General features: G+C 41.5%; 1 long non-coding RNA gene and 1 other non-coding gene across 2 annotated transcripts; one reads left to right on the top strand and one right to left on the bottom strand.

The window, feature by feature from the left end:
- Nucleotides 1-263: 263 nt before the first annotated feature.
- Nucleotides 264-369, bottom strand: LOC144705068 (small nucleolar RNA R71). The gene has a single exon (XR_013581970.1). It is a non-coding gene; the product is annotated as a small nucleolar RNA R71 (small nucleolar RNA).
- Nucleotides 370-5,918: 5,549 nt separating this feature from the next.
- On the top strand, nt 5,919-7,796 carry LOC144704394 (uncharacterized). The gene is made up of 2 exons (XR_013581810.1): nt 5,919-6,921; nt 7,113-7,796. It is a non-coding gene; the product is annotated as an uncharacterized LOC144704394 (long non-coding RNA).
- The last annotated feature ends 5,251 nt before the right edge of the window (nt 7,797-13,047 follow it).

The raw sequence follows: 13,047 nt of genomic DNA, 5'->3' as shown, positions 1-13,047 counted from the left end.
GACCCACACCAATTTCAGTTACTACCATCCTTTTTAGGGAAGGCAAATGAGGAGCCATATGATTTCTTAGAAAATTTTTATGAAGCTTTGTGATAGTTGTACCTACCCCAGGATTTCTATGGAAGCAGTGAGAATGAAACTATTCCCTTATGCCCTTAGAGATAGAGCCAAAGATTGGTTTAGAACATTGGGGACAAACTTTGAATCATGGAATGAGATGGAAAAAAGTTTTTTAAAGAGATACTATACAGTAGCAAGGATGAACTCTTTCAGAAGAGAAATTAGGAATTTTCAGCAGGAAAATGACACTTTTAGTGAAGCTTGGGAAATATTTATGGGGCTCATAAGAAGATGCCCCCACCATGGCATTCTCAAATGGGAGTTAGTTCAAATATTTTATGAAGGATTGAATGACGTCGAAAAAGGAAGAGTGGATATTTCAAGTGGAGGTGCAATAGCAGACATGTATGAAGATGAAGCTATGGCCCTTCTACAAAAAATGTCAGACAATCTAGCCTACCACCAAGATGCTTCCGATCATGTGAGGGTTACCCCTCAAAAAGGTGGATTGTTGGATGTTATAGGAGTTGAACCTCGGATCACCATGGACCAAATTTAAAAACAGATTGGTGTCATGATGGGAAAAGCCATGGAGAAGATGAATGAAAAAATGATCTCGTTATGGCAAGGGCAGAATAGTGGAGGGTCACATGACCATTCTTCGGGTAACCAAATGACTCGATGTGAGATATGCTCAAGCAATAACCATGCCGGAGAAGTTTGCCCAATGATTTCAGAGGTGAGTGACTGACATTCCACGTTCCCGAAACGGATCCTAAAAAATATTTTATATTTTCGATGATCGTCTCTATTTTAGGTATTCGGGGAATCCTCCTTAATGGACGAAATATTCCTATTATGTCAATGCCAATTGAATTAATTTTAGTAGCAGTTAATTCAAACTTTTGGTATTTTCCATTTCTTTGGATGATATGATGGGTCAATCATTTGCTTGATTTGTTGCAACAGTGGCAGCTGCGGAATCTGCTATTGGGTTATCCATTTTCGTTATTACTTTCTGAGTGCAAGTGACTATTGCTCTAGAATTTATAAATTGCATTCAAGGTTAAACATAACTACATGATACTTACCAAATACGACGCCCTTTCGTTTTTAAGATAAAACAAAACAGGGTTAGAAGATCTCAATCTATAATGAAGAGATGATAGTAGCTCGTTGTTTTACAGGCTTTCTCATATTTAGTCAGAAGAGTTTAGGTAATACTTTCAAAGTCACTCTGGATGGGAGAATGGAGTCTATTCAGGAAGAATTGCAGCAATTCTCCAATCCTAACAAAGTCGTTCCTCCGAAATCCAATGGACAACAACGATTACTTAGGATCAGCTTGCAAATTTGTTGCAACGGTGTAGAATCATTACCAATGACATGCTATACGCCTAAGTGCGAAAAGACAGTGCAAGCTTTGTTATGACAAAACCTAAATGTTAAATTAGCAACGCTTCTAAATGCCACTTCTTCCCATCCCATCAGTCTTCAGAATAATACAATCACAGGTTTTCACTTCTCAGTGAGTGAAAGATACGTCCCAGGGTCTAGTTTGGAAGCTTCTATCGTAGAACTCATTTGAGAGTGCTTGGTAGTTTTAAGAAGGGTTCGGGTGGGGGTTCCCTTTTTGAAGAATAAGGTGCAAGTTTATGAGCGGTAAATGTGTTCATGCTAACAGAAGAGCGGATCCAATACGCATAAGACTTTGTCAAATGCAGCGAGTTGCCCAGGTGCTCCATAAGAGGTATGAATTAACAAGATTGATCCGTTTGGATCTTGGTCCATGATGGCCATTTTATTGATTTTGACGATTGCATCTCTCTATGAATGGAAAAGGCGCGAGTTTACAAGCGGGCTCGATCAGTACGGAGTAGTTGATTCCAGCCGAGAAGACCAAGTTCAACATCTGAATGAAAGAAAAATGTAAGATCAAGTTTTAAATTCTCTTTTCATTTCTTTATTTCAGAACGTTCTTTCAGGTTATGAATTAACATCACCTTTTTTGTTTCTTCATGACCTCAGACACGAGAGTCGGCCGTCTGCGCGGCTTGACTCCACATAATTATAAATATCTAAATAGAAAGTCAATGAGAGCATGGAAGACACAATAACAGAGCATCCAACAACATGGGATTATCCTACCCAGCAGAGGCACCCATCCTTCTGACATAATCCAATGATGAGGGGTGAGTTTATGAGCAGGGGCTGGTACAAAATCAAGTAAATAAATAACGAATATTCAGCATCTGAAAGAAGTCGAAAACGTTATGAAATAAAAGTCCGGGTTTCCAACCCGCCTTCAAATAGTTTTAAGCCTATTCGGTGTGGGCGAGGGGGTTAGTGTTCTTATCCTTCTCCTAAAGTCAAACCTGCTCGTAAACTCGCGCCTTCGAACAACTCGTGATTGAGCGTACAGATCAATCCGTCACTAGAGTCACCTCCTGCAGTAATTGATCCCTGAAATTGAAGTTATTCATTTTTTAGAAGGAAAAAGCAGGTCCTCAAGAGCAATAGCATGTTCTTCAACAAATGAACTTTCTACTGACCCAAGCAATACAATTTTATCATTTACCCGCTATATCAGATAGGATGACCTACACCTTAGTTGAACCAGACTTTGCTACTCACCTTTATCCAAATAAAGAAGAAACATGCGCGAGGAGCATCAAGGAGCAGAAGCGAGGTGCAAATTTATGAGCAGGACTGTGGATAAGAAGTAAAATAAAGTAAACTGATACAACAAGTCCAGCTTCACCACCCACTTCTTTCATCAAGCAATACAGTCTAGCCTTGCCTGCACCCGAGTTCGTATTGGTCAATTTTGGGTCAGCAAGCAAGGGGAGCACCCACATTCTACTTTCATATAGAAGTCGATCAGACTTTCTAACACTATTTCCATTCTTTTACTTTGTAACGTTGATTCATCTTCACTCCTAAAGTCGCGCCTAAAGTCACGCTGTCGCGTGTTGATTCATTGACTTCTTATGTTAAAAATAACATAACATAACATTGCGTTCATCTCATATTTTGATCCCGCTCCTCGGGCCGCCGTGCCGTCGCGCATTTTATTTATGTGAAAAAATATAACCTTCCATTCTGATGAATCTTCGACTTCTTATCCACGCTCCTGCTGATAAATTTTCACTTTGCTTCTTCGCTCCTAAAGTCGTGCCTTCTGATTAATTTTATTTATCGTTCTAACAAATCAGAAACCTTTGTAAGTAGAACCTACAACTCTCTTTACTGAGCGATACTCTATCTAGATCTAACGCCAAAGAGCATTCTTCTAACTAGGAGAGTCACTACCGGAAGCTTCTATTTCATGCTGAACATGAAATATTAAAAATAGTTTAGTTTTGGTGGAGGAATTCAATCTCTCGACCGAATAGAAAAGAGCCGTAGGTTCCGCAAGGTGATGCTAAACAACGAACTCATGTGGATGCTCCTCAGTCTCAAGACAATCTCTCAAGTACAAATTAATAGCCATTTTTGTTTTTTTTGCTGATTCCTCTCAATGAAATTTGCCTAGCACTAAGTTACTTACAGATGTATGCATGTCGTCCAGGAACACTTTGGGTGAACACCCATCCAAACAAGTACAGTCAATAGTTTAGCGGTCATAACAGTTAGCGAAGATCAAATCTTTAACCCAACAAGTGCTCTCCGAACCAAACTAGATAGTCTCCTATCACTAGGCTTACCGACCAACCTGGACTTTTATTCTTATTATTCCTAAAGCCATGATTTCCCATATTTTGGTCGGTGGGCCATCATTCACCAAGTCTTTGAGTGCCCGTCATACCATGAGGCTGATCGAAACTCTTAGGATCTGGTACCTGCGCCTGGCCTGGTCTGCTAGTTAATTTTGGCTTTACGTCCGTTAGTGGTATGTTTGCGATTCGTACAAATGGAACGCTTCGCATATGTTAATCTTATGGGCTGGGCTGGACCATTCCATCAAATCAAATATCAGGTTCAGCATGAAGCAATAGGCTTCGCTTCGTTTACTTCGTAACCAGCCGTTGCAAACATTGAGCGAGAATGGTAAGGTTGTCTTTAGACAACTGGGATGCTATTAGCCACGCCAAGCTGGGGCAAAAAAAGCCGTCCGTCCTTCCCGGATTAGGAACGCAAAGGTTATCATTTTTCATAATGAATGAGATCAAAAATTCTCCAAAGAGTTTAACATAAAAAGCCAACCCCGCTGCAAAGAAGATGAAGTAGCTGAAATGAAGAAGAGTCTGATCCGTTCTTCATTCAGGCCCGGCCCGCCTGTCTACAATTAGGTCCGGGAATGGTACCAGGTGAGGGTGCTGCTATGCCCCGGTGCTCTGCTATGGCCAGCCCCCAACCTATGCAAAATAATCAAGTTCGGTGTCATCCAAGTGCACCATTGGGTGAATGACTGAACAAATAGGCCTAGCAACCCCTTAATGAATCGAATGGCCCTTCGACCTTCATTTGATTCCGATGGCCGGCCTTCCTTCATGAAACCTCGCCCACTAAACCTACGAAAAGCCCTGCCCTGACACTTTATAACTAGAAGAGTCAGCAACACCTACTAGCACTGGACCCTCGAGTCGAATTGATTGTGTCATGTGCAACGTCCTTCAATGATGATTCATTTATTTCAATTGATTTAGACTCCTTTTATTTTTTAATAACGTTCTGCAAGAACTTCACATGACCTTCAGAACTTTTTTGATTCACTCTCGTATTACTTCATACTTGGGCGGGTCTTTATCTCTTTTTCAACTCCCGCCAAAGACACAAGTTCAAAAAAAAGCATGTCCGTTTCATCGTAACCTTGTCTCCATAGGGAACAATATGATCTTTTCCCCTATTGCATTGAATCAATACAAAAAGAGGTCCGTGCTACGGTCTTCTAGTGTTTGATCCAACCAGGGACGAGCCCCAACTTCCATAGGTCCTTTATGTAAACATAACCTAATGAGAATTTATTATTTACTTCGTTCGTGACTTCTTCATTAACTTATTTCTTAGCATCTGAAGATGAATTGACTTTGTAACATAAATCTGAATCTGAATTTAACTTTGAAACATGAATTTCTTGCTCCTAAGTGCCTAAAGTCATTCGCTCCCGCTCCGCTTTAGTGGGAGCCTGTACATGTACAGTATTTAATCGGTATTTTTTATTTATTTGTCATGAGAAAAATGAGAATAAATAGTTATAACCGGAGAAAATCGTGTAATGCTTTCGACGCCCTGTAGGAGTTTAACATAATGTGCCAAGGATGCCGCCACACTCAAACAAGATGAAATTAATTTTTTCCTTAAGTAACCTGAAATTTAAGGAATGTATTAACTTTATGGACCAATGTCCCATTAGATCATTAATGCTGCGTAGTCGCGTATCTGGCCCTCCCCCCGTCCCACTACGTCAGGCGTCTACCAGATGATAGAGGAGTTGAAAGACTCGGCGCCACGTCAACGTTGGGTGACACATAAAGCTCCAGCTGAAGCAGCCTCGTAGGATTTAAATAATATTATTTAGTAAGAAGAGTATAGAAATATACCCGTTATGAGATCTTAGCTGATAGGATTCAATATAAGGAAAATCTAGTGGCTAGCATTCAACATAGATAGGACACATCAAACGGCCCGAATTAAATTTTTAAACAGCCATTATATTCAGTTATAACGGCTAGGATCTGTTTTGGTAAGATTACTATATTTTACAATTAGTTAATCATTATAAATATCCAACCAATTGTAACCTAATATTTGTGGATTAATACAATCTCTAAACACCATTTCCTAGTCTCTTCTCTTCTTCATCTCTTTCTTCTTCCCTCTTCTTTTCCTTGTTATTGTTCTTGTTGGAAATATCTACGGTCATACATGGTATCAGAGCCAGAGTTCTTCTGAGTCAAGAAACTCTCCACTGCTTCCCTACGTCGACAGTTCTTCAGCCTTGGAAGCGGAGGAGCAGGCCGTACCACACATCACCGAGTGGTGTGAATTTTCTTTTATTTCCTCCCAAGGAGTGAGCTCAGAAACTCTCCATTGCTTCCCTACGTCGAAGGTGCTTCACGTCTTGAAAGCTGATTCGACGGTGATTCAGTCTTGAAAGCTGATTCAACGGTGATTCAGTCTTGAAAGCTGATTCGACGGTGCTTGAGTCTTGATTTTCCAAGACATCGGCTGTGTCTGCCCCTCCAAGAAGTAGACAACACTACCTTGTTGTGCTGATCGAGGAGTCTCCTCGACAACTTCTCAACGGCGGACTTCTCTTTGACCCCTTCCATTTCTTCAATCGGGCAATCATCTCTTAAAATCAAGATTGAAATTTAGAGGGAATGCACCTGATTCTTGATTGCCGCGGCCTCAGCATTGGATCTCTTCAGCTGTGACTTCTTTCAAAGTCGTCAATTCTTTTCTCAAGATGATGGGGGAAAGCTTCGTTGTGGCAAGAAATTTGTCATCGAATGAGATTGCTGCGACGTTCACAGGACAAGTTCCAGTTATTGTTCCCACGGGAGCACTTGTGCTGACCAAGCTCAACAAAGATAATTTCCGCACCTGGAAAAGCACAATGATTCCAATTCTGAACGGGTATGATCTTATTCGTTTTATTGAAGGACTTCCTCCTCCTGTTTCCATTGCAGAGGATGAAGGAAATATAGTCGAGATTCAAGAAATGGTGGAGAATTGATCAACAAGTGCTAGGATTCATACATCAAACTATTTCGGAGTCAGTTGCGCCACACATCAGCAGAGCCAGATCAGCAAGAGAGGCATGGGAAAAACTTGAATCTATGTTCGCTGGCTGGGATCAAGAACGTGTGTTGGATCTACAGCGGAAGTTTCACAATATGAGAAAAAGTACATGAGGTACAGAAGAATACGTTATATTTTTTAGATCAATTCTTGAAGCTTTGGATTCAGGAGGACAACCACCCAATGAATCAGTCAAAATTGATACGTTTTTAAGGGGATTAGGCTCAGCTTACTCCCAGTTTGTAGTAAGCATAAATGGCAATGTTGGGCATCTCAAATTTGATGAAATTATCACCAATTTGAAGGCACACGACGCATTTCTCAGATTTGAAGAGGAACATGAATCATTTGCACCAATGGCCAACAATGCTCAGAGTCAGAAGGGTCAATACTGCAATTCAAGAAAATAATTCAGTGGCAACAGAGGGTTTACTCAGTATCGTGGAAGAGGTAGAAGTAGGAATCAAAGATTCCAACCTCGGTGTCAAATTTGCTCCCAGTATGGACATAGAGCCAGAGAATGCCCTGAATTCCAAAGAAACAACTCAAGTTGGAAAGCATCTTCTTCAACATATAATAGACAGGCCAATGTGACTCAAGTTACTACCAGATCAGATGAAAATCAAGCGTGGTACCCAGACAGTGATGCCACTCATCATGTGACATCAAATCCTGGAGTCATCAGCAAGCCTCAATAATATAATAGAAACGATTCTCTAAAAATTGGTAATGGATCAGGTTTAAAACAATTCAAGATGAACAATTCAAGATGGTCTGTACGATCTTAATCCTCAGGAATGGAATAAAACAGCTATAGTTGGGGGAGAAAGCATCAACTGAAGTTTGGCACTCCAGACTTGGACGTCCCCGAATACGTGTTCTACAGCCAATGATAAGGCATTTTGGATTACCTTTTTCCTTTTCAAATAACTCTTTCGTGTGTGACGGTTGCAATGTGTCTAAATATCATAAACTTTCGTTTTCTCCAACACTTCACATCTCTTCAAAACCACTAGAAGTAGTTCATTCAGACTTATGGGGACCAACTCCCCTTATCTCACATTCAGGATACTAGTATTTGAATGATCTTCTTCAAGTATTTGAAGAGTTTCAAACACGAGTTGAAAAAAAGTTCAATACCAAAATTGTGTATTTTCAGTCTGACTCGGATGGAGAATACAAAGGTCTTCATCCATTCCTGAAGAGAACGGGAATATTACACAGAGTATCCTGTCCCCATTCTCCATAACGAAACGGCATTGGTGAAAGAAAGTACATACATCTGACAGAGACTGCGCTTTCTCTTCTTAAAACAGCTCATATGCCACATCAATTCTGTGATAAGGTTGTGTCTACATCAGCATTTTTAATTAATCTTCTGATAACTCTTGTGTTAAGAAACAAAACCCCTTATGAACTTTTGTTTAAAACATTGCCAAATTATTCTGTTCTAAGAACTTTCAAATGTTTATGTTATCCTTATTTAAGACCTTGTGCTTCTAATAAGCTTGATTTCAGGTCAGAAAAATGTATTTTCATGGGATATAGTTTTCTGCACACAGGTTATAGATGTCTTTTTCTAAACACAGGAATTTTTTTGTTTCTCGGCATGTCATTTTTTACGAAAAAATAATTTTCTATTTGCATCTATTATACTCAACAAGAATCATTGCATATCGGGATCTAATCAAAGCATATCAGAATCTAATCGAGAGCATTTTCACTTTGTTTTTCATAATGTTTCTCCTAATCCTGGAGAGGTTGATAAATTGTTGAATGAATCATTCTCAAATACTAATAATACTGATTTTTCGTATTCCTCTACAACAAATTCGAAAAGTTCTCCAATTTCTCCAGAATCCTCACTCAAAACTCCATCGACGGTATTAAATGAGTCGAATCTTTGCGAAGGGAATATCCAGAGATACTTCCCACACTTGATTACACACCTGAGCCAAATGATCTTATGAAGACAAAACCTCTTCATAAGATCTATTTACAAACTAAACTCGACATGGGTTGTAATCAAACTAAATCTCTTCACACTAGTTTTCTTAAACATCCATTACCATATTGTCTTACCTCAAGTTTGAATAACCTTTCTGAACCCACGACTTTTTCTGTTGCATCCAAAGACCCAGAGTGGATGAGAGCTATGCAAAAAGAATATTAGGCACTGATATCCAACGATACCTGGACATTAGTACCTAGAAATTCTAATCTCCATGTCATAAGATGTAAGTGGGTATACAAATTAAAGTATAAATGTAATGGTGAAATTGACAAATACAAGGCTCATCTGGTTGCAAAAGGTTACAACCAGCAAGAAGGTTTTGACTTTACAGAGACATTCAGTCCTGTCATAAAACACAGTACTATTAGAATACTCTTGTCACTAGCTATTAGCAACAATTGGCATATCCATCAACTAGATGTTTCTAATGCATTTCTACATGGGGATCTACAAGAAATTGTTTATATGGAACAACCCATTGGATTTAAAGATAGTCTACGACCAGATCATGTATGCCTCTTGCATAAGTCTATCTACGGTTTAAAACAGTCTCCCAGATCTTGGTTCACCAAGCTCACAATGTTTCTTTGTAATGCTGGTTTCACAGGATCTAAGACAGATTCGTCTTTATTTTTTAAGTTACAGAAGGATCCAATTTTTGTTTTAATATATGTTGATGACATCTTGATTATATGTCCAAGTAATCATGAAATTTCTAAACTTGTAAATTGTCTAAATTTTAAATTTGCTATTAAGGACCTAGGAGCTGCTCATTATTTTCTTGGGATTGAACTTGTTAAACATGACAAGGGTTTTCTGTTGTCTCAATAAAAAATTCTCCATCGAGCTAGCATGCAGCATTGTAAGCCCTCCAACATTCCTTGCGTTGTCTCTCCAACTACAAGTGATGAAAAATTGTTCTTAGACCCTATCGTGTATCGCCAAATTGTGGGATCTCTGTAGTATCTCATGATTACCCGTCCAGATATTGCTTTCTCGGTAAACAAAGCATGCCAGAAGATGCATGCACCTATTGATTGTGATTGGCAAGCGTTAATACATATTCTGAGATATCTAAAAGGGAGTATCCTGTATGTGTTGCTTATTCATCAACATTCTGACTTTGCTCTCAGCACTTACAGTGATGCAGATTGGGCAGGAGACAGTTGGGATCGACGGTCAACTGGTGCATTCTTTATTTACATTGGAAGAAATCTTGTTTCCTGGTGCTCTAAGAAGCAACCCACAGTGGCCAGATCGAGTACAGAGGCAGAATACAAGGCACTAGAAAATTGTGCATCTGAAATCTTAAAGATACAGTCTCTTCTAAAAGAAATCTCTCTCACACCGACAAGTCAACCGGTGCTCTGGTGTGACTACATTGGCACCACATATCTTGCAGCAAATCCAGTGTTTCATGCCAGGACTAAGCACATTGAGATTCACTTCCATTTTGTGAAGGAGCAAGTAGCCAGCAGGAACATTCGGATTCGCTTTATCAGAAGCGACGATCAAATTGCGGATGTTTTGACCAAGCCTCTACCCAAGTCATACTTTTTTGCTAAGAGACAAGCTTAAAGTCGTCGAGTCTCCGCAATTGAGCTTGACGGGGGGTGATAGAGGAGTTGAAAAACACGGCGCTACGTCAACGTTGGGCGCCACATCAAGCTCCAGCTCGTAGGATTTAAATAAGATTAGTTAGTAAGAAGAGGATATACATATACCCGTTATGAGATCTTAGCTGATAGGATTCAATATAAGGAAAATTTAGTGGCTAGGATTCAACATAGATAGGACGTCTAGTTGCTAGGATTCAACATAGATAGGACACATCAAATGGCCGGAATTGAATTTAATACAGCCGTTTTATTCAGTTATAACGGCTAGGATCTGTTTTGATAAGATTACTATATTTAACAATTAGTTAATCATTATAAATATGTAACCAATTGTAACCTCATTTTTGTGGATTAATACAATCTCTAAACACCATTTCCTCATCTCTTCTCTTCTCCATCTCTTTCTTCTTCCCTCTTCTTTTCATTGTTATTGTTCTTGTTGGAAAGATCTACGTTCTTACATCAGACCCTCGACCGGAAAATTCTTCCCATGGTTCAACACAACATCCTCGTTATCATAATCCTTATCGTCGTCGCAACAGTGACAGCCAACACATTCACCCTCTATGTCCCCGTTATCGTAGTTGCAATCACCGCATGCTGGTGGCATCATGGAGCAACTCTCATTCTCTCTGCCTCTATCTGTTTCTCTCTGTCTCTCCTTTCTCTATGTCTCTCACTTTACTCTCGTTCTCTATCTTTGTGTCTCTCTTTATCTCTCTCTCTCTCTCTCTCTCTCTCTCTCTCTCTCTCTCGTCTATCTCTGTCTTCCTCTCCTCTCCATCTCTCTCTCTCTCTTTATCCCTTCACTCTGTCTCTCCCTTGTCTCTCTCTCGACTCTCTCCCTTTCCCGCTCTCTCTCCCTCTTTTAATCGGTCTCTCGATCCCCCCCATCCCTACTTTTCTTTCTCTATTTCGCTCCCACTCTCCTTCTGTCTCTGGTCTGATAACTACCTCTCTCTCTCTCTCTCATTCGCCCCTCTATTTGTAGCTTTTTATTTCTCTCGCGCTTGCTCTCTTTCTCTCTATGTTGACCAGTCTTTCCATCTCTTTGTCTCTCTATGTGTCCTCCTCTATTCCTCCCTTTCTCTGCTGACCAGTCACTCGATGCCGCCCCTCTCTCCTTCCATCTCTCATTTCACCGCTCCTCGGTGATGCAGGACAGTTAGGAGGTACATCGGTGAAGTCAACTAGTTGGGCTAGGAAATGGTATTAAAACAAGCTGCGGAATCACTTGGTCGATTCAAACATTTAAGACCGGAGAAATTTGAGGATGGTGCAGCGTCTCTCCTTGTTCGAGGACGGGAATGCTGTCTTACAACCACCCAGTGAAAACAAAGCCCCGTGTTCAAAATCGTGATTGGCCGGAAAAACCAAGAAAACACACACCTATCTTCTAACCAAACCGGTAATTCCGATGGCGGTGGAAAAACACTGGATAAAATGCTGGATGAGATAACACAAGCCACTAGTGAGAGGAGGGACAAACCTTTGGCGCAAGCGAGGGGAGGGGGGTGATGCGAGGCGGCACTTGGACGATGACGCACATAGCAGCGCAGGTGACGTCGAGACGAAACACGGAGGCTCGTAGGGAGGGCAGAGTGCAGTGCGGGCCGCCAGGTGGCACGGGGGGAAGACCCGGGGGGGGGTAGGTCTTGATTGGGGATGACATCCTCACAGGTATCTACAGACTGATCATCTATTTCTGCGACACGTTTGCTAGAACGCAAGTCCATGAAGGGGGAAGGGGTGGAATGATGAATGAATGAGAGGCGGTACCTACGAGGCAGGGAAGGGGTGACACAGATTGGGCTCTGATACCAAACTGATGCATGACGGCGGTGGATAACGAAGGTGGTGACCGTGATGATGTGGGCGACAGATCGCAAACGTCCAAAAGAGGCCGATGATGGCAATGGCTCGTCGCCAAAGAGAAGAGGAGAGCTTGGTGCGGCGGCGGTGGCCTGACGGCGGCGGAACGGCGGTGGGGATGGCGACACGGCGGCACAAAGCCCAAAGGGTGAAAATGAAGAGCTTTTCTCTATTCAAATTTCACCGACGTTTACGTCGAGGGAGGGGGGCTTTTATAGCCTTCTCTGTCGAGAGGAGACAGAGGAATGCGTAAGGAAGAGTGAAGAAGAGAGAATGGGACTAGAAGAAGATCCCTTGAATCAACGAGTGAAAGGAGTTCACATATTTATAGGGTCGTTGAGGCGGTGGGGAGTAAATGCACCACCGCCATTCGTACTAGCCACAGCGTAGGCTGGCATCATGGCGGCTGTCAGAGAAGGTTCCAGATGGACGTCGTCGCCGTTTGTCTCCTCGGGAGGGCGCGACCCGTACAGAAGAGTGTCGCATCTGGTATGGGCCGCGTGTCAGCTTTGCGTCGGTGGCGGTTGCCGTACACCGTTCTAGAAGCTTCTCTGTGTCGTCGGAAGGCTTGTCGTCTGACACTTGTATGGAGGTACTTGAGTGCCTCTCTGCATCAGTGGTTTGGCCGTTCGCTACCTGTACGGGTGTACTCGAGGACGCTGCACTTTTTCTGACAGTTTCCCCTGTCGTTCCCCACCATCGCAACTCAAAGATTGCCGCACGGAAGCCACCCTT

The sequence above is a fragment of the Wolffia australiana genome, chromosome 6 (assembly GCF_029677425.1).
Source record: "Wolffia australiana isolate 7733 chromosome 6, ASM2967742v1".
NCBI lineage: Eukaryota > Viridiplantae > Streptophyta > Magnoliopsida > Alismatales > Araceae > Wolffia > Wolffia australiana.
The sequence above is the reverse complement of the archived record's forward strand: the minus strand, read 5'-3'. Positions and strand labels throughout refer to the sequence as shown.